This window comes from Helicoverpa zea, chromosome 28 (genome assembly GCF_022581195.2).
Source record: "Helicoverpa zea isolate HzStark_Cry1AcR chromosome 28, ilHelZeax1.1, whole genome shotgun sequence".
Classification (NCBI taxonomy): domain Eukaryota; kingdom Metazoa; phylum Arthropoda; class Insecta; order Lepidoptera; family Noctuidae; genus Helicoverpa; species Helicoverpa zea.
The window spans coordinates 5,263,165-5,284,341 of record NC_061479.1 but is presented as its reverse complement, the minus strand read 5'-3'; the positions used below and the strand labels follow the sequence as shown (position 1 = coordinate 5,284,341).

Genomic DNA, 21,177 nt, shown 5'->3' with positions numbered 1-21,177 from the left:
ATGAATGAAAATAAGTGATCGTTGCGTATGCTTTGTGTTTGCGTTTGTGTGAGGGCGCAGCACGGTTTTAAGGCCATTAACACACGCGCCAAGTTTAAATAAGGCTAGATGACATTTACGGAATTCCGAAAAAAAATTAAAGAAAAAAAATTACGTACCAATTTTTTTATTGATTTGGGTCGACAATCATTAGCATAATTACCTCCTTGAATATGGCACGGATGCAAATCAACAGCTTGTATTTATAGATTTGACACGTCAAATTGTTAAAAATAACTTTAAGGTTAGGGGTTCATCGAGCTAATAATTATTGTAAAGGCGAAAGTACATTTGTCCATTCTAGTATTGTAGATTTTCTAATTTGTTTACGTTAGATACATTTTGTATAAAATTAATTTCAATAATATATTAAGTAAAAATTAAATTATATAATACTAGGTTATATCGCGTTTCCAAGAGAATTCTTCAAAAATCCGGGATAAAAACTATCCTATGTTCTTTCTCAAGGTCAACTCTATCTCTGAACCAAATTTTATTAAAAACAGTTCAGTGGTTTTGACGTGAAAGCGTAACAGACAGACAGACAGAGTTACTATATAATATCGCATTTATAATCGTTTAAAATCGAATACTTCTTAATTTATTTTTCTTATATAGTTCATCAATATTCAGAAATGTGTCAATAAAATCTATTATCATTCTATTGTCTATATTTATTTATTTATTTAACAATTTATGTACACAGTGAAAAATAAAAGAAGTATACATAGCATAAAATAGTACAAAGGTACTGCTTATTTCTAAATCAAAATCTCTTCCAGCAGACCCGTAGTAAGAGAGTTAGAATAAAGAGAAGTAGATAGACTGTGTAAAAGGACATAGTACAGATATATAAATTATACACATATATATAGGTATATATAAAGCAAAAGATAACACATACATACAAAAATACATTTTTTATAAAATGACTCTATGAAGAAGAGGAGGACAAATAGTAGCTTTTGAGTTTCTTTTTGAAAGTTGCAACAGTTTGACAGCTCCTTAATTCAGGCGATTATTTTTCTTAATATATATAACCTATACTTAATTTTCATTATTATTCTGTCATTGTTTTATTTTTTATAATATTAATAAAAAAGAACATCTCTATAATAGATACATTATGGGCTCCAGAAGGAACATGGTGGGTTTTAGTCAGTAAGAGTCTGACACTCCCTCACGGTGCACCCACAGCGAGAGCGGTCAGTTGATGATTTCCCATTAAAAAACCGGCCAAATGCGAGTCTGACTCGCACACGTAGGGTTCCGTACCATCCATACTAATATTCTATATATATATGGATATCGAGCAAAAATGAGCAAAAAAATCACGTTTGTTGTACGGGAGCCCCCCGAAATATTTATTTTATTATAGTTTTCAGTATTTGTTGTTATAGCGGCAACAGAAATAGATCATCTGTGAAAATTTCAACTCTCTATCACGGTTCATGAGATAAAGCCTGGTGACAGACGGACGGACGGACAGAGGAACGAAAACATTAGGGTCCCGTTTTACCCTTTTGGTATGGAACCCTAAAAAAGATCATATCATAGATACAGCAAAATTGAAAAAAAAGACTATTTCTTCATTACTAGTTACTCATTAAAAAAACCTATACTTATAGGAATTGCTTGCATACTCTAGGGAAATCACTAAAGCGACCGAACACGACAATGTTCTGAAATGAACGTCAGAACAAAAGTTCTGACTGTAAGAAAGTGTCACGTTTACCCCTGAGGGGTTACTAAAACAAAGTTTATGTTTTGCTTATATTTTCCTTAGTTAGTTTTAGGGAATTTTTTAATATTTGTGACATTCAAACTTAAACAATATTTTTTTTACTTCCAAGGACTATATAGATTTCACAGGTAGTAGATTTTTAAAAAAACGCCTATATTTATGTCGTGTGATTATCTTCAAAATCAGAGAGTACCAATTAGGTAGCAACTCTCTAATCTCTATACGTATTTCGAGGGAATCTATGAGCCACTCTTCACAGCCACTAGATTTTCAAACACACCAAGATTAATTAAGTATGCTAAGTAATGTACTCGTATGTAGTAGAAGTTGTCACTCTTTTCGGTTTTCTTGTAATACAGCTATTATTAAGTAAAGACGGACAGTCTTTAGACGGACGTCTAGCCGCTAATTTTCAGTCAATAAACTAACAAATTATTATCAAAATCATCTCTATATCGGGTGTGTCGTTCACAATCACATTAAATCTAATCACATATGTATACTTTATGATATTCTATGGCGAATTGTAAAAAAAAATAACCTAATCCATTCAGTGGTTTAGCCACAGGAGTCATTTTTCGTTTTTCTAATTTACAACATCATGTGTAAAGCAGAGATAAAGTTAGGAGTATCGAATGTTTTGATCAGTTGACAGCTGTCAGTTTTCAAGGGAGAGTTTCAATTATTTGGCTGACTTTTATATGGTGTTCTAATTTTCGCACATTTATATTCTATTTACTTTGTTTAAAAAATGCATTTTTTTATTTTTACGTATTTTTCTGTTTCCTTTGCGCTAATCGACATATAATAACCAGTATATTAACGCATTTCATTTAATGTGATTGTGAACGACACACCCGATATATTATATTCACCATAAAACATACTCAAAACTACTGATTAATACATAAACGGTAAAACGACATTTACACTCGCCATCCGACGTAAGTCAGACATTACGAATTGTGTCATCCAATTATACGAGTTCCAACGGGCGATGACACGGATAACTAAATGACTAGCGGAGGTGTCATAACGGACTGCCGGGGCTGCGGGATTGTTCGAAAGTGTTACCGCGGCCCTGGTACATAAAAGGCCTACGACGGAACACGACGGTTTTTAGTCAGTAAAAGTCTGACACTCCCTCACCGCTGCTAACCCACAGCGGGAGGGGTCATTTGATGATTTTTGAACCCACGCCATGCACGCCGCATGAACATGCGGGTGTTCAGGGCACGAGGAACGTTACTGTCTTCGCCCTTATACGCCTTATTTGGACCCGACCATTTTTTATGTTGTCTAGGTATTTGCTGGGGAGTTTGTTGCGCCACTTCTTCTTCCAAGCAAAAACACAGAAAGTGGTGAAGGGTGGGTGTTTTGGGGGCTGCCTTGTGTAAATCTCTGACGTTCAAAAAGTGCTGATTTTGATTTTTTGTACCGAAAACCGTTGTCCAGATGTCCCAAAGAATCTGAGAGCCTCGTTATTTCACTCGTAACTGATCGTTTTGGTCATGCCCAGTTACGAATTTGACCTAGAACAAGGCGCCTGACCTACCTGCATTATGGCATCTCCGCTCATCTTATTTACTCCGTGGGTAGTGCACTGGCGGCCATGCTAAATGGGCCAGCGAATAAACGGGAAGAACTTGATTTTTATGACTGTCTATCATTTTTGTGGCTAGTTTAAAGTGTAAAGGTTGAGTAGCTATGAAATTGTTTTCAGGATTACTAAGTGTTTGAGATGTATTTTTATGAGTCAGCGTTTTTGAAAAAAAGAAGAAACTTTGGGTTAATATCGATTTATAGAAAACTCGTTTTCATTAAAATCTTTTAATTGATCATTTATGTACAAAAATAAAGCATTGGCGGACCGGACTTAATGCCGCAAGGCATTCTCTACCAGTCAACTATCGTGTTAAAGTGAGATAGGTAATGATTTGGTACAAAAAGAATAACTAAAAAAAAATCATGATGTTTGAATCTAGTTTTAGCTCTGTTTGTTTATTTATTGTTATATTTCAAAACCAAGTTCAAGACATGTTTTGTATCTTTAAATAATACCTAATGTTTAAATGTTGTATCCACTAACCGTCTTACCACAAAAACTTTTAAACGTCAGTTTAAGCCTTGTCTAAAAAAATGACAAATTATGTCGTTGACATATGGTTCATTTTGCAGCCACAATTTTATTAGACACGTGTAAAACAGGCGTTTAAGTTTTTGTAGTAAGGCCAATGTTAAGTTAAGCAATACCTTTCTAAGTAAGTATATCTTAGACGCCAATGGCTGATAAAAAGGTGAAGGAAAACATCTCGAGGAAACCTGGACTATAGTCTGAAATCAGCAACCCGCATAGAGCAAGCGTGGTGATTAACGCTCAATCCTTCTCCGTGTGAGAGGAGGCTGCAGCCCAACAGTGGGACGATAAAAAGGCTGTAACAGTAAGAAGCAATACCGAATGTTTTTTGATTTTCCGTTTTTTTTTAGCAAATAAGTGACTTCAGTAATAACTTATCTGTTTGTGAATGTATCTCTATTAATTTCATTAGTGGTATTAAAAAGAAGTCGAATAAAATGCTAGTTTTTAGTTAATTAATTCCACAAAAGTGACAAAACTATAATTTGTAGATAGCATCAACGTTTTACTTCGTGTATATTTGACTAAAATTACTACCTACGTTCACTTTTCATTTAACGTACAATTCCGGTACAGCTTCAGTTCAAAACCTTCGAATTTGAATCATGCTATTTTTAACCAACTTTCCACTTTTTAACCGACTTAAAAAAGGAGGTTTTCAGTTTGTAGTGTTTGTGTGCGATTATTTCACGTTGGGCTGAACCGATTTTGATACAGTTTTCTGCATAATATTTGTCAGGAGAAGTTTTAGGTATATTAAAGAAGTCGGTTTTATAATATTTTTTCATTTATATTGGTGGTAAAACTTAGATCATGCGTTATCAGGTCATTTGGTATGTCAGTAAGTCAGGGAAAAATCAAGGAAATGGGTATCACGGTATCCTACTGGTCTGGTGAAACATTTCTTTGGTTACAAAAGAGATCAAAGCATAACAGACACCAAAGAAAACCATAAACTCCGGTCAATAAAAGACTTTTAATGTCTTATTTACGGGAATGATAATGGCATCCAGGCCTATTGTCGGTCACGGCGACTGTTCTCTCAGGAGATTAGCCAGTCAGAGTCTCAGGACATATTATAGTGCACGCACATTTGCTTGGACACAGGTGCACTCACTATTCCTTCACTCTCATAGTGCGATGGGACGGCAATCCGATACCACCGGAGACAGATCACAAGCAGAACCGAGATTTACGTGCTCTCCGATGCACGTATCAATCACCAACTTCCAGACTCTGAACTGCTTGCTGTAAGCTTGTTTTATCATCTCCGTAGCCTTTTCCCAACTATGTTGTGGTCGGCTTCCAGTCTAACCGGATGCAGCTGAGTACCAGTGCTTTACAAGGAGCGACTGCCCTATCTGACCACCTCAACCCAGTTACTCGGGAACAATATCCCTTGGCTAGACTGGTGTCAGACTTACTGGCTTCTGACTACCGTAACGACTGTCAAAGATGTTCAATGACAGCCGGGACCTACAGTTTATCGTGTCATTCGAAACACAGTCTTTGGTGTCGAAGATATACTTAGAAAGTACATACAAACTTAGAAAAGTTGGATTGGTACTTGCCTGACCTGTAATCGAACTCCTCACACTCTTGACAGGTTGGTTCTTTACCCACTAGGCCACCACGACTTTTTTATATATTCTGCTCTGCCTTAGGAATAAGACTACCTAGACAGTTTTGTTTGAACCTAACAAAATACAGCAAGATATACATTTAAAACTCAAGTGTGGTTATTGTCATTGTATATTTTTAAACTAGCTACGTTTATTTGAACTCGCATGTATTCTATAAACAGATAACCCCTGCCGGTATAGTTAGAACAATTTAAACGCGAATACCATTGAGAGGATGGTTCAATAATTGGGTATTATGGTTTGTGAGGTTAAGCTGTATGCCGAGGTCGGTTTTTAGATGGGTGGCATATGTAACTTGTATTTTTTTTGTTCAAATTAAAGTACCTAGTTGATTAGCAATGCTAGATAGATTGTAAAAAAATTGGTTACTTAGGTACACTCTATGAATTTCGGTTAATCTTAGAAGAAATGGATGAAATTACTTTAGGTGGATGTCAAAATTACACGCGGAAAAAAATATGTAAAATCATAATCTTTATCATATTTTTTACATAAATAAGTTTATAAACAATTGAGTTGAAAGAACTTTCAGAGTTAAACAATGAAAAAACCACTTTGAATATTATCGCGATTGAAAAGTTCACATCCAACTTAATATCTGACGTTAAATAAAATACTTATCTGATGAAATTAAGTATAAAATATACAACTTAAAACTAATACAGTGCATCAAAAAATTGCTCCTCATCGCTGTCACTGGGTAATGTACCCAAAAGACTGGCAGCATTGCCACGTTGGATGGCAATGCTCAACCTCTGTGCGAAATAAAAGCCAGCCTTTGGGTCCCGGGAAGTGTCAACCAGGCGCTGGGAAATATCCCTGGCAAGAATGTGGGCGCTCGGACCCCACGGCCCTAGAGTTTCAACCCCAAACGGCTCAAACATGTAATTGCCTATAAGGTTACTATATTTGCGCCGCTTGAGGTTCTCTGCTTGTGCAGAGGCGGAGCCAGCACACCATGCAGTTCCGGGAAGGTGAGATGGCGCAAGAGTGTCGACGCATGTCGCGTCCCACACTAAAGTCCTACCCACCTGTATACATATATAAGTTTATTTTTTTTTTCAATTAATGTAAATATTTTGTGAATAAAAACCAATTTACTCTAGTATAAAATATGGCTCTAGTGGCTAAATAAAATAAAAACAATAGAAAGACTTGCAGACACCGACTTTAGCCAAGCGCACAGTTTTATTTTGTTCGTTTCAGTGTTTGGTGGAGTCAGTTTAAATTTTCTGTAATTTATGATTTAACTACATAAGTAAGTATGTAAAGCATTAATTTTGTTTTAAAAAAGTCGTGGTAACTTCGAATCTAAGATTGATCCAAGTGGCTTTGATTTAGCCTCAAACCCTTCGAATACCACGAGTATGAGGGTTTTCTAAAATGGCGTCCACCAGGTGGCAGCACCGAGTCGTCAGGTCCAGGTAACTGTCAAAGTGCTTATCTTTACTATGAATAGTGAACGATTTTAGTGTTTTTTTTTTTATTTTATAATTAAAGCACTGCATTATTGTTTTACTATTGAGGTTGAGTAAATAAAAAAAACTAAATCATATTGTGTTAACAAATTTTTCAACAAGCTTTTCCTTAGTACCCGTGACTTTTGCACCCTCTCTCTTAGCTCAATTTTTAGTTCGGAAACCTTATTCTGACCGTAGTCCATAATAAAATCAATAACACTTCCAATATAACAGAATTTCAATAAACAATAAGTTCGGACCCTACAATTCCATACTATTTGACAGCTGTTTGGACCTGACGCATACGAAGCGCCGCCTGGCGGCAGAAAAAGTATCGAAAACCCTCATTGCAATACATAAATAGACTGCAGACTTCACATACAAATAAATATATCTACTTATTAATAGAATTGTCACCATACACTGCAGAAGCCAGATAAGTGTGTTTTATCCTTTAACTACGGCGGTTGTGTTTGCAGGATATTATTTAACAGGCAGTATTGTTTAACATACCTAGGTACTTTTTGGCATATATGCAAAATAATAGTAGGTATAATGTCTCAGAAAACAAATTAATTCCTAAAAGGACAATGCCAGGGTCTGGGCTCAAAGTTTGCCCAGCAGTGGGAGTAGTTTCAGCTGGTTCCATAGTGCACTCTGAACACGAAATCCAAATATTTTTGAAATCGGTCCCAGAGGTCCCGAGAAAAACCGGTTCTAATGTTAAACTTGAACAGTCACTTTATAAAGCCCAAGCCATTTGCCCAGTAGTGGATATTGTTAAAATAGGTTCCTTACTTCACTCTTAACGCGGAATCCAAATGTTTTTGAAATCGGTCCCAGAGGTCCCGAGAAAAACCGGTTCAAATGTTCTCCATATAGATAGTCTCTTAACAAAGCCTAAGCCTTTTGCCCAGTAGTGAAAGTGGTCGAAATAGGTTCTTTACTGCACTGTTAACACGAAATCCAAATATTTTGGAAATCGGTCCCAGAGGTCCCGAGAAAAACCGGTTCTAATGTTAAACTTGATCAGTCAATTTATAAAGCCCAAGCCGTTTGCCCAGTAGTGGGAATGGTTAGAATAGGTTCTTTACTTCACTGTTAATACGAAATCAAAATATTTTAGAAATCGGTCCCAGAGGTCCCGAGAAAAACCGGTTCTAATGTTAAACTTGAACAGTCACTTTATAAAGCCCAAGCCATTTGCCCAGTAGTGGGAATGGTTAGAATAGGTTCTTTACTTCACTGTTAATACGAAATCCAAATATTTTAGAAATCGATCCCAGAGGTCCCGAGAAAAAACCGGTTCTAATGTTAGCCAGCCATTGTTAGCAAGCCGTTTTAAGCAGCAACAAACCTAACAACCTCTTTTCTTGAAATAACATTCAGGTAGTTAGTGGTTTCACTGTTAACAGGATAAAAAAACAGAAATAGACGTTTAAAGGTAATTGTTGTTTCTCTTGCTTTTCATTCTCTATCTACCACAATCAGTCCTAAATTCGTGTAGCGTCATGCAATTAATATTCGTAATGCAAATGGAAAAATCTTATCAAGACGAATAAAATAAGCTCGAACACGAGGTAGTAAATAGATACCGTTGAGGAGTTCCCTCGTCTCACTGTCGTCTCCATCGTCAGGTCCTCCACAGTTTTGTGGTGTTGGAAATATATACCCGAATGACAAGTTTTTATTCAATGTGTGCTTACAATTTCCGACAGTTCCCTATTGTTTTAAGGTTTCTATCACCAGACCCTGGACCCAATAACAAAGGAACCATTTGGAAAGTAAATCCTTTCAAACAATAAAATGATTGTTTAAATCGGTTGGTAAACGACGGAGTTATGCACGTACAAACGTAAAAAGAATACAAACGAACTGAAAAACTCCTCCATTTTTTGAAGTCGGTAAAAAAAAAAAATCTCGTTCAACACATCGTATTTGTCGATTAATATTATAATGCATTTCAATTAAGGTAATAAAAGTGGAATAGTTAAGAGTTTGTAAGCATATTTTTCGTAATATTGAATAAGAGTCAAACCAGTTTTTCTCAGGACTCCTGGGATAGATTTCGAAATATTTCGGTCTGGGACCTATTATAAGCCTATGGAACATAATACACTATGCAGCTACTGTGGGCAACTCTTGAGCCCAACTTCCATACAAAGAATAGCATTGTCCTTTTATTATCTTATTTTATCTCGAAATACATATAAAAAGTTGCTACCTTGTTGCTACCAGCTGCCGTTAATTTCTACCAATTGCTGTCTGGTGGTTGGTGGCGTGGTTTTAAACAGAATAATCTTGTTAAAGTTGATGAATCAGCCTGACGTCAGGATTTTCTTAAATTACTTATTTGGTAATCTTTCACTCAAATATCAAACAGCATTTTCAGAGCAATAGTCACAGTCTTTTATATAGTGTAGTCATTGAAGCGAAAAATACGGTCTAACCTCCGATTTTTTTTACTGTGAACCGATTTGCATGAAATTTTGGAATTAGGTTCATCTTACCCTTAACTTCAAAAGTGAATATGATTTGAACTCCGCCACCCCCCCTGGGGGTGGTTGCCACCCCTTCTTTGGGGTGAATATTATTTTTGCAAAATAACCTCGGATATCGATAGAAGACCTAATTTTAAGCAAAAGTGGTCTTTAAGTTTAAAAAAAAATCCAATACTTTTCAAGTTATTGGCAATTGAAAATTCGCAATTTTTTCACGTTTTTCATCGGTTTTTTGCAAATATCTCCAAAAATATACGTTTTATCGAAAATGTATAAAAAACAAAATTGTAGCAGGTAAAACAACGAACAATTAGTTTTTTTATAAAGTCTTCTAAGTGCAATATTAAGCTAGATATTAAAGATCAAAGCCGTTTTTTATTTTGTCTGAAATTTAATCGACGTAGTTTATGCCATCTATTATTTTAGTAAGTTGATCAATTTACGAGTTTTATTATTTTCCGGTGACATATATACACATTACAATAGTTGTGACTCTTTATTATACTGCCTACTTTCACATTGCTCCAAATATTGACACTCCGAAGTTTTCAGTTACTAAGTAGAAAAAAATATGACAAGTTTTTGGACCATAACTCCTTCAATTTTCATGCTATCACAATTTATAAAAAAAACACTGTAAAAGTAATTAAGAGAGCTACAACATCCATCATTGCAATATATAGTAAAGAACTTTTTTCTAAAACGGTGAAGGGTTAAAGGGCTTAAGAGAGGCTGTGATTGCGCTGCCACGCGCTCTTTAAACAATCATATCTCCGTCAATTTTTGTTCGACAGAAAAAACAAACAAACCAAATTGTTTGTCAGAAAAATACCTAATTTTTTTTTCAGTACACTTTTATACGTATCTGTCGTAATTTTTGAGATATTATGAAAAACAAGTGGGTTTTTCTTCAATTTGAAATTTTGTTCTTTTCGTTAATCGTGACTTTTTTGAAAAATATCTGTCCTGAAGCAGCCAAACTGATACTATCTATCAAACTCTTCATAATAAAGTTAATCCTAGGCGGAATACGATTAATTTTAATTTTGGTGGAAATGGCACTTATGAAACCCATTGATTTAAAAGAAAAAATATAAGATGCTCCCCTTATTTGCAATACAGCTCACTTATTTTACGTAGAAAAGACTTTTAATAGTGCTCATCTTAAAGCTTATTTCAAGCACTACAAAACCCATTTGTATTAGAATGTATAAAATGCATCTGCTCGCCGCTACATGGCATTGACCACAACGATTAAATTTCAGACAAAATAAAAAACGGCTTTGATCTTTAATATCTAGCTTAATATTGCACTTAGGACATTTTATAAAAAAAAAACAAATTGTTCGTTGTTTTACCTGCTACAATTTTGTTCTTTATACATTTTCGATAAAACGTATATTTTTGGAGATATTTGCAAAAAACCGATGAAAAACGTGAAAAAATTGCGAATTTTCAATTGCCAATAACTTGAAAAGTATTGGATTTTTTTTAAAACTTTAAAGACAACTTTTGCTTAAAATCAGGTCTTCTATCGATATCCGAGGTTATTTTGCAAAAATAATATTCACCCCAAAGAAGGGGTGGCAACCACCCCCACGGGGGGTGGCGGAGTTCAAATCATATTCACTTTTGAAGTTAAGGGTAAGATGAACCTAATTCCAAAATTTCATGCAAATCGGTTCACAGTAAAAAAAATCGTAGCATTATTGCTTCAATGACTGCACTAATAGTCTAACAGCTGTTGAGGGCGAAACATAAAATTCTGAAATCGCCTCTGTCGTAAGCTTAACCTGATGATTAACCTCATACTTAACAAAGGTCATTCCTTCTCTGTGTGAGAAGAGGCCTGTGCCCAGCTGTGGGTTCAATAAAATAAGGCTAATTCGATGACGATGATGATTACTTCCCAAAACTACCGCTTATAACCGGTCTGTAACCTATTCCTGCCTCAATATAACATAGATTGAACTAACATTATATTAACCAATGATGTTTCTACGTCAGTTCCCGCCTTCTCCCCATATGATGAGGAAAAATGCCTCGTGATCTAACTGTCATGCGAAAATGAACCTTATGATCTTTGGCACTTGTTACTTTGTGTCTTTGTATGTGTGTGGTTGACTTGTACAATGACTATAAGGTACTTTTTTGTTTGGCAATGTTTTTTGTCTATTCTTAGAAGAAATCTTGAAGTTATGGCCGCATGCATAGAGGTCGGTTATAGTTTTTTGAGTCATTTTTTCCCATTTTGAAACAAAAAAGCTTAAGATAAACTAAGTTTATTTAAGAGAATTGCCAAGTTATTGTGGTTTCAGTATATTTTATTTTGGAAGTCACTCCTTACTTATGTAAAAAATGCGGTAGTGACTATCTGTCTGTCTTTCGCGCCAAAACTACTGAACAGATTTTAGTGACATTTAGTACACAGCTATATAGAGCTATACTAACCTAACCTGAGCCTACTTTTAGCTCTGGAGGCGAGGGTCTTCTTGCGCCTGTACGACTGGCGCGAGGAGGCTCAGCGCCGGGGAGAAACCCCGTTGCCGCGGCAAGTTGTCGCGCAGCGGGCGGAGCTCCGGCGCGATCTCATGGTGGCCTGGAGGGAGCGACTATCGCAACCCAGTGCAGGGCACGCCACCATCGTGGCGGTAAGTCCCCTCTTTGAGGAGTGGCTCGGGAGGAGTCACGGCGCCCTCACGTACCGCATGACGCAGGTCCTCACCGGACACGGTTGTTTCGGGAGGTACCTGCACCGCATCGGTCGTGAGGAGGCGCCCGGGTGTCACCATTGTGCGGACAGCCCCGAGGACACGGTGGACCACACAGTCCAGGTGTGCCCCGCATGGGAGGGGCACCGCCGGGTCCTCGTCGAGGCTTTGGGCGGCGGCGACCTCTCGCGTCCGGCCCTGGTTCAGGCCATGGTCCGGGGCGAGAGGGAATGGGATGCCGTCGCCTCCTTCTGCGAAGCGGTCATGCTCGAGAAGGAGGAGGCGGAACGCCAGAGAGTCCGCACCTCTCATCCCGGCCGCCGCGCTGGACCAGGTAGACACCATGGGCGCCGGGTGTCGCGAGATGACTCCCGGCCACCGTAGGCGTGGGTCTGTGGGCGGTGAGTTCGGGTGGCTCATCGTCCCTCTGTCTTCCTAGACGACAGACCCGTGTCGACGGCGCGCGTTGTTCCACGCGCTCCTCAAAGAGACGTCAGCAACCCCAGCGGGGCCCAGCAGGGCCAAGGCCTGCCGGGGCTGCGGGTTGTTCGAAAGAGATACCGCGGCCCTGGTACATAAAAGGCCTATGACGGAACACGACGATTTTAGTCAGTAAGAGTCTGACACTCCCTCACCGCTGCTAACCCACAGCGGGAGGGGTCATTTGATGATTTTACGTCGATAAAAAAAAAAAAAAAAGCCTACTTTTAGCCAAGAAGTAAGTAGTTCCCTCAGGACACGGGTGAAACTGAGGGAAACAGCCTAGCACATTAAAATTAATACGAATATGATTTTGATTGTAAAGTACTTTGTCACAAAAAAACAACTAAATCGATTGCGATAAAATTTACCAAAGCAATAGACGAGATACCAGACACAACTGGGCGTCTATAAGCGCGCCTGTAAATTCTATAATGACCCCTCATTTCGCATTATCTAGACCAGGGGTTCAGGAGTTCAAAGTACCATGATTTTAATATAAAAATTACTGTCTAACTCTCATACAAGTTCATTGACCTATTGACATGATTTTTTTCTATGTACGGTCTACCAAAATATCTTTATGTCATTGGCGTTTGACACTTTTGGGCAATCTAAATTAGTAATTGACTGAGAGTACTTACATACTAGCGGATTTTCTGTTAGGCTTTCGCGTGACATTGCTTGGGCCATAGCTAGTAATTTGACAACTAGCGGTGCGAAAGATGACATTTGACACGCGATTTTTTGCCGCTTAAAATGTGTCGTGCATAGATAAACCGAGCGGAAAAACCGCTAGTGCGACAAAGCTATTGAACTTGAAGATTATTCAGATTTCAATATACTCTTAAAAGAGTCGTTCGACACTCGTTTAGTTATTTGTCATATTCTTTATTGAAAAACTGACCACACATTGAATTGAAATGTATTGTACCCATGTCATAAAATCATGTTATTCTATTATTTAGTATGGTTTTGCGCTTTTATCAGCTAGGTTTCTTTATAGTTCTGCACGTATGGGAACTCTAGTTTTTTTTCTTTAATCAAATGCCCAAAAAGGTACACCGATTTCTAGTGCTATGTGAAAAGTTATAATGATATTTTTTTGTATTTATTTTTTGTTAATATTTTGTATGTTTTTAAACACTAAAATGAGATATTAAGTAAAAGTTGCATACATAAACACTAGCGCATACTTTTGTACAAAAACGCTTTTATAAAACACATCTAAAAAACTACAGAACCCTTTTCAAGCTACGAAATAAACTTAACCATTGTACACAACAATAAATATCAAATATCCAAATATCATATTAATTATTACTTTGTACCATACTTTGTTACGCCAACGGTACATTGACTATGTACCAGTAACTCCCTATTTACTGTTAAATTGAGGATATCCTGGTAGAAGGGCTGGTATGATTGGCCCTAAGGATAGAATAGTAGCTTTAGTACTTAGATATAATGTGATTGATTTGGACACTTAAATAATATTATGGTACATTGAACATTGAACATACTTGCCAGTCGTTACGGGTAGTCAGAAGCCAGAAGTCTGACGCCAGTCTAACCAAGGGGTGTCGGATTGCCCGGGTAACTGGGTTGAGGAGGTCAGATAGGGCAGTCGCTCCTTGTAAAGCACTGGTACTCAGCTGCATCCGGTTAGACTGGAAGCCGACCCCAACATAGTTGGGAAAAAGGCTTGGGGGATGATGAAATAATATTATGGTACAAATAAGGTAAAACAGTAGTTCTAGTGACCAAACTTAGACATTTCACTTGACCTTTTGAAAGAGCTTTTATTTTATGTTTTGTAGCTTTTCTATATCTACAATTACCTCTAAATATTTCCATGCCAATATTTCTTAAGTATAATAAAGAGAAAATGTTTTCCGTGTATTTGTATTCTTAAGGCTCCGAAGCCGACTTCAAAAATTATTTCAGTGTTGGGTGGGTAGCTAGTCTATCTCCGAGTAACGTAGGCTATATTTTGTCCGGGTATATGAAGTATGGTTTCTATAGGACGTGAGAGAACGAGAGAAACAGCTAGCCAATTAAAAACGTTGATTGTTAAAATTAGACATAAGTATGGTTACAGGCATTCGTCTTTCTCTTATGTACTCTCTTATATACTCTCTTATGTACTCTCTTATGTACTCTCTTATGTACTCTCTTATGTACTCTCTTATATACTCTCGTATGTACTCTCTTATGTACTCTCTTATGTACTCTCTTATATACTCTCTTATGTACTCTCTTATATACTCTCTTATGTACTCTCGTATAGAGATGCCACGAATATTCGGCAACTATTCGGTATTCGGCCTATTTGGCCCTTTTTTTTGATATTCTGTATTCGGCCGAATACCGAATATCAAAACATGAAAAAAAGACGACATATTAGAAAAAAAAAAAAATTGTGATGAATAAAAACAAGCTTTTCAGCATTTGTTGGTAACAAACGATTACGTTTTTCGTCGTAAATGATACCAGCTTCTGAAAATAACCTCTCACTATACACGCTACTCCCTGGAGAAGAAAGATAAACTTTAGCGAATTTCGACAGGTTTGGGTACTGTTTTTCGTTTGCTGACCACCACTAAGGTTCAGCCTTCTGATCTAAGCGGGAATAAGGAAGACAGGTTGCGACTTGTCTCTTTATTGTTTACCTACGCACGGCGCGGCACGTGCTCAACAACATGTACCTATTTTGCGCCAAATATCCGACCCCCGAATATTCGGCGCAAAATAGGCCGACATCCATACATATTCGGCCGACAGTGCTGCCGAATATTCGGTATTCGGTATTCGGCCAAATCACTATTCGTGGCAACTCTACTCTCGTATGTACTCTGTTATGTCCTCTCTTATATACTCTCTTATGTACTCTTTTATGTACTCTCTTATATACTCTCTTATGGCCTCTCTTATGTACTCTCTTATATACTCTCTTATGGCCTCTCTTATGTACTCTCTTATATACTCTCTTATGTTCTCTTTTATAAAGTTAAAGTTATGTATGTTAAAGTTATGTAACTGTGTTTGAGCTATATTTTACATAATTTTTGTTTTGAGTTCTCAAAAATACAAAAAAAAGTCGAGTCTCCAAGATAATAATAGGCAGATGATGATGATATATTAACTACACCTATATCAAAGGAAATTATAATAATAACCGAGAGTTAATTCAAGGTAAATATAATAATATGTAAATCTAAGGCGTAGAATATTATATACGTACCATAAACATTGCGAAAAATTACATATGTATATTTAATTTAAGGTTAGATCTGACCTAAACTACTAAAAATATTGCGAATTTTTGTGTCACCTTGAAAATTAGATAAGTACACAAGGTCAAAAAAGTTTTCCAATATTAAGTATTAGTTAAGGATATTAAATTAATTTGTCAGTTGCACCATTTAACTATGACGATAACCAAACCATAACCAGCCGTATACTTGCCACCCATTGGTCAAATCAGTGATTTGACAACTGAAAATGGTTCATCATCATCATCATCATCTCAGCCATAGGACGTCCACTGCTGAACATAGGCCTTCCCCTTAGATTTCCACAGATACCTGTTGGAGGCAACCTGCATTCAGCGTCTTTCGGCGACCTTTATAAGGTCGTCTGTCCACCTTGTTGGTGGACGTCCTACGCTGCGCTTGCTAGTCCGTGGTCTCCACTTCAGCACTTTTCGGCCCCATCGGCCACCTGTTCTGCGAGCAATATGGCCTGCCCATTGCCACTTCAACTTGCTAATTCGGTGGGCTATATCGGTGACTTTGGTTCGTCTACGGATCTCCTCGTTTCGGATTCGATCACGTAGAGAAACACCGAGCATAGCCCTCTCCATAGCTCGTTGAGCGACTTTGAGCTTTGAGATGAGGCCGATAGTGAGAGACCACGTTTCTGTGCCGTAAGTCATCACTGGTAACACAGACTGATGGTTCGGTTATCGTTAAATGGTGCAACTCACTGTAAGTAAAGACACTCCTTTTTTAATGTATTGAATTTAAAAACCTCTTCCGAAAAAAAATATTGTCAATTGTTTTTGGATTTAAGTTAAAGTCTTTATAAAAACATTTACATTGAAAGAACTTACAGGTTTAAACTTCAAATAAAGTAAAACAAAATTACTTCGAGGTATGCACTTGTAAGTATTATTACCACAAATGATAAAATCACGCCTCATGTGTTAAGTTAGGTAAAAATCAAATAAAAGCATTATATGATGAGATTTTCCCTACATTGTCTTGGCATCAATCTTAGGGACAAAGACATAATAAATTATTTAAGGTACCTACTTGCAATGGTTATTATCGTCGAATGGGGTGTCTCATTGGGTGAAAGTAATTTTATAAAACACTAGCCGTTTTCCCGGGGTTTCACCCTCGTCCCGTGGGAGCTACTGCCCGCACCGGGATAAAATATAGCCTATGTTACTCGCAGATAATATAGCTTTCTAATGGTGAAAGAATATTTAAAATCAGTCCAGTAGTTTTTAGGGTTCCGTAGCCAAAATGGCAAAAACGGAACCCTTATAGTTTCGTCATGTCCGTCTGTCCGTCTGTCCGTCTGTCCGTCTGTCACAGCCGATTTACTCGGAAACTATAAGTACTACAGTGATGAAATTTGATGGGAATATGTGTTGTATGAACCGCTACAAAAATATGACACTAAATAGTAAAAAAAAGAATTGGGGGTGGGGCCCCCCATACATGTAACTGAGGGATGAAATTTTTTTTTTCGATGTACATACCCGTGTGGGGTATCAATGGAAAGGTCTTTTAAAATGATATAAAGTTTTCTAAAAAACATTTTTCTTAAAGTGAACGGTTTTTGAGATATCAGCTCTCAAAGTCGTAAAAAGTATGTCCCCCCCCCTCTATTTTTATAACTACGGGGTATAAAATTCTAAAAAAAATAGAGGTGATGCATGCTAATTAACTCTTTCAACGATTTTTGGTTTTATCAAAGTATCTCTTATAGTTTTTGAGATAGGTTGATTTAACTGTAATTTACGGAACCCTTCGTGCACGAGTCCGACTCGCACTTGGCCGGTTTTGAGTTTATCCATTACAACCAAACAAACAAAGTTTTCCTCTTTATAATATTAGTATAAATGTAAATATCCGAAATGATACCCTCCTCTTTTTTGGGAAGTCGATTAAAAAGGTGCACCGACTTTTACCGTTAACAATATTGATCCACTGCAAAGCTGAAAGTTACGGGTAGTGATGACAGAATGTCTGAAAGCCAGTCCTACTAAGGCATTGAATTGCCCAAGTAACTGGGTTGGGTTGAACAGGTCAGATAGGCAGTCGCTCCATGTGGCACACTGGTAACTAAGCTGCATTAGATACAGCATAGACCCAACATAGTTGAGAAAATCTTTGGCAGATGATGACGAAAGCAAATATATTTTTTTCTATCTCTTAGAAAACGGAAGATGTACATAAAAATAGTTACATGACCTCATTATTTTAAACTAGGATGTTTCATAATAAACGGCAAATCCTACGCGAACTCAGGGGTCCAAAAATGTTGTTGGTGTCAATGAAACTTCTTATATTATCTTAGGCTGTGAACAAACCAAGGCCCAAGTCCTAAGTTCACCGACAAGATAAACATCAGTTTTCTTATAACTACGAATTTTTCCGTTCAGGTCTCAAAGTAAACGTTTGTTTTAAGAAAAACGGGCATGCTATTCATGAAGATGGATTTAAAAAAAAATATATGATTTGATTGTCACGTGTATTGGTAGATTTTTAAAGCTTAGCTTATGGTGGTTATATTAATATATATAGGTACATGCTTTAAGAAAACAATTTTTTACAGTAAACAAAGCGACAGGATGTGTACTTTCTGAGTGCATCTTCAATGCTTGAGTGCAATGGTTAAGTCCCTACCACTCAAATTTGAGTAAACATAACCAATAATCTTCGTCGCAGGTAAATAATTTGTATCCTGAAATAGGACATAAATTAACAGCTGAGCATTTTGACAACAGCTGAACGTGTAACTTTCACAAAGCAGCCCGTAGTCTGGAAGTTGGTAATTGACACACATTAAAGTCTGTAATCGCCAATCCGCCTTGAGTTCACCTGATGATTAATTGTATGAGAAGAGGCCTTTTTTGATGGAAAATCAAATGACTTGAATGACCCCTCCCGCTGTGGGTGCAGCGTGAGGGAGTGTCAGACTCTTACTGACTAAAACCCACCATGTCCCTTCTGAAGCCTTTTATGTACCAGCGCCGCGGTAACTCGCGCGAACAATCCCGAAGCCCCAGCAGAAAATCAGCTCTAACTTGAGCAACGCTCAAGCGCCTTGGTGATTAACCCTCATTCTCTCTATGGAAAGAGTCTGTAACCCTGCAGTTTATAGTTTAAAAAGGCTGATCTATTCTTTACCATACAAAAAATACCCAACAACCCAAAAACCCATCAAAATAAACTCCATAGCCCATCTCAACTGCATCAGTAGTGGAAACGCACTTTACAACATTATATACAGTACACTATGTGCCCGCGCCTCAGTCAGCTTTCCGCTACCGTCGACGCAAGACGGTCGACTCGCGCGCATGTTACGTGCAGTGCAGTGATATTAACGATATATTCTGATTTTGAATTTGATTTTTTTTGTGTCAAGTTTTTTTTTTTGAGTGTTGTGTGTTTTGGTGACTTGGAGTTTTTAATTTTGGTGGGTTGTTTACTATTTATTTTTTTGTTACTTATATAAACATAAAAAAAAAACAAAATTTAATCGATACTAAAAATGTTTGAAAATAATGATTATTTTACCGTCTGTTTTTGAATATAAAAAATGCGTCGTTAATTTAGGTAGTTTAAAACCCATGGTAGTTTTAAATTCTTTAATGAAATTAGTCTGAAATGAAGTAAAAACTCGAATTTTTTGAGTTTATTATTGTGACACACATTTGGTGTAAAATTATAAAAATAACTAAATAAACAATTTTTAAATAACTATTTAAAGAAATAGTGTTATGCTGCTGTAATTTATGGAATGACAATTTTTAAGAACAGACTGAAGTTTTTATTTCTATCTATCGAAATGTTGTAAGTGCTAAATTGAGTTTGTTTATGTTTAAAAAATGTAATATATTAACCAAACCCTCAGTAGGTTAAAAAAATACGTACGTAATTAAAATAGTCCGTATATTTTTAAATGCCTGCCTAATTCGGTAAATCCGACAAATTCGATAATCTGTCAGCATTCTACAAACTGTTTGTCAGATTACCACGAATCAAGTTTAATTTGTGATTATAAATAAGTGGTAATTCGTAAGTGAAACTTTACTCAACCTTTTCACCTTTTAAGAGAAACTGCACTATAATAACAAAAATGTCTTCTACACTATTAATTAAATAAAATTAACTAGGTATAATTGAAACCGAACTTTCGCTCATACCGTACCATCATTATATCATAAAGACGAGGTATGCAAAAAAAGTCGTGGTGGCCTAGTGGGCAAAGAACCAACCTCTCGAGTATGAGGGCGTGGGTTCGATTCCAGGTCAGGCAAGTACCAATGCAACTTTTCTAAGTTTGTATGTACTTTCTAAGTACATATATCTTGGACACCAATGGCTGATAAAAAGGTGAAGGAAAACATCTTGAGGAAACCTGGACTATATAGTCTGAAATCACCAACCCGCATTGAGCAAGCGTGGTGATTAATGCTCAATCCTTCTCCGTGTGAGAGGAGGCCTGTGCCCAGCAGTGGGACGATAAAAAAAAAAAAAGGCTGTAACCGTAACCGTATGCAAGAATTTTAACATCATGATAGTATAATAAATTCTCTAGACTTCTCTTTCTCTGTCTAGCCTTTCCCAACTATGGTGGGGTCGGCTTCCAGTCTAACTGGATGGCGCTGAGTACCAGTGTTTTACAAGGAGCGACTGCCTATGTGATCTCCTCAACCCAGTTACCCGGACAACCAATACCCCTTGGTAAGACTGGCTGTCAGATTTTCTGGCTTTTTTAACGACTGGCAATTTTTGCCACATATGAAATTGAAATTACTTATATTAAAGATGTGGTAAATAATTGTTTCGTAGGATTGTATGTGATATGAATTAGAATGACTAAGATATGAAATTACTAGCGACCCGTCCCAGCTTCGCACGGGATAACAGTATTTCCCCACTATTTAATGGATGTTAATATACATATAAACCATCCTCTTGAAACACTCTATCTGATTAAAAAAAAAAACGCATGAAAATCGGTTGCGTAGTTTTAAAGATTTAAGCGTACAAAGGGACATAGGGACAGAAAAAGCGACTTTGTTTTATATTATGTAGTGAAGTGAAAAGGCAAGTAGCAATATAACTTCAATATATACATGCTTTGCGCAACATCAAGGGTAAATATAGCGAAGATATACTTCAGTCTTACATAGCCGTTTGAAATCAATATTAATGCTC

At 37.0% G+C, this 21,177-nt stretch overlaps 1 protein-coding gene across 4 annotated transcripts in view; it reads left to right on the top strand.

Moving 5' to 3' along the window:
* Positions 1 to 21,177, top strand: part of LOC124643816 (putative fatty acyl-CoA reductase CG5065) — an 82,751-nt gene that overhangs the window by 5,793 nt on the left and 55,781 nt on the right. The window contains exon 1 of one of the 4 annotated variants that reach the window (XM_047182918.1): positions 19,268 to 19,429. The exons of 1 other annotated variant lie outside the window; for it this stretch is intronic. The gene's annotated coding sequence lies outside the window, so the exon portion shown is untranslated. Of the gene's footprint in view, positions 1 to 19,267; positions 19,434 to 19,502; positions 19,807 to 21,177 lie in introns of those variants that run through there. 2 more of the 4 variants (XM_047182920.1, XM_047182916.1) reach the window with 2 other exon arrangements.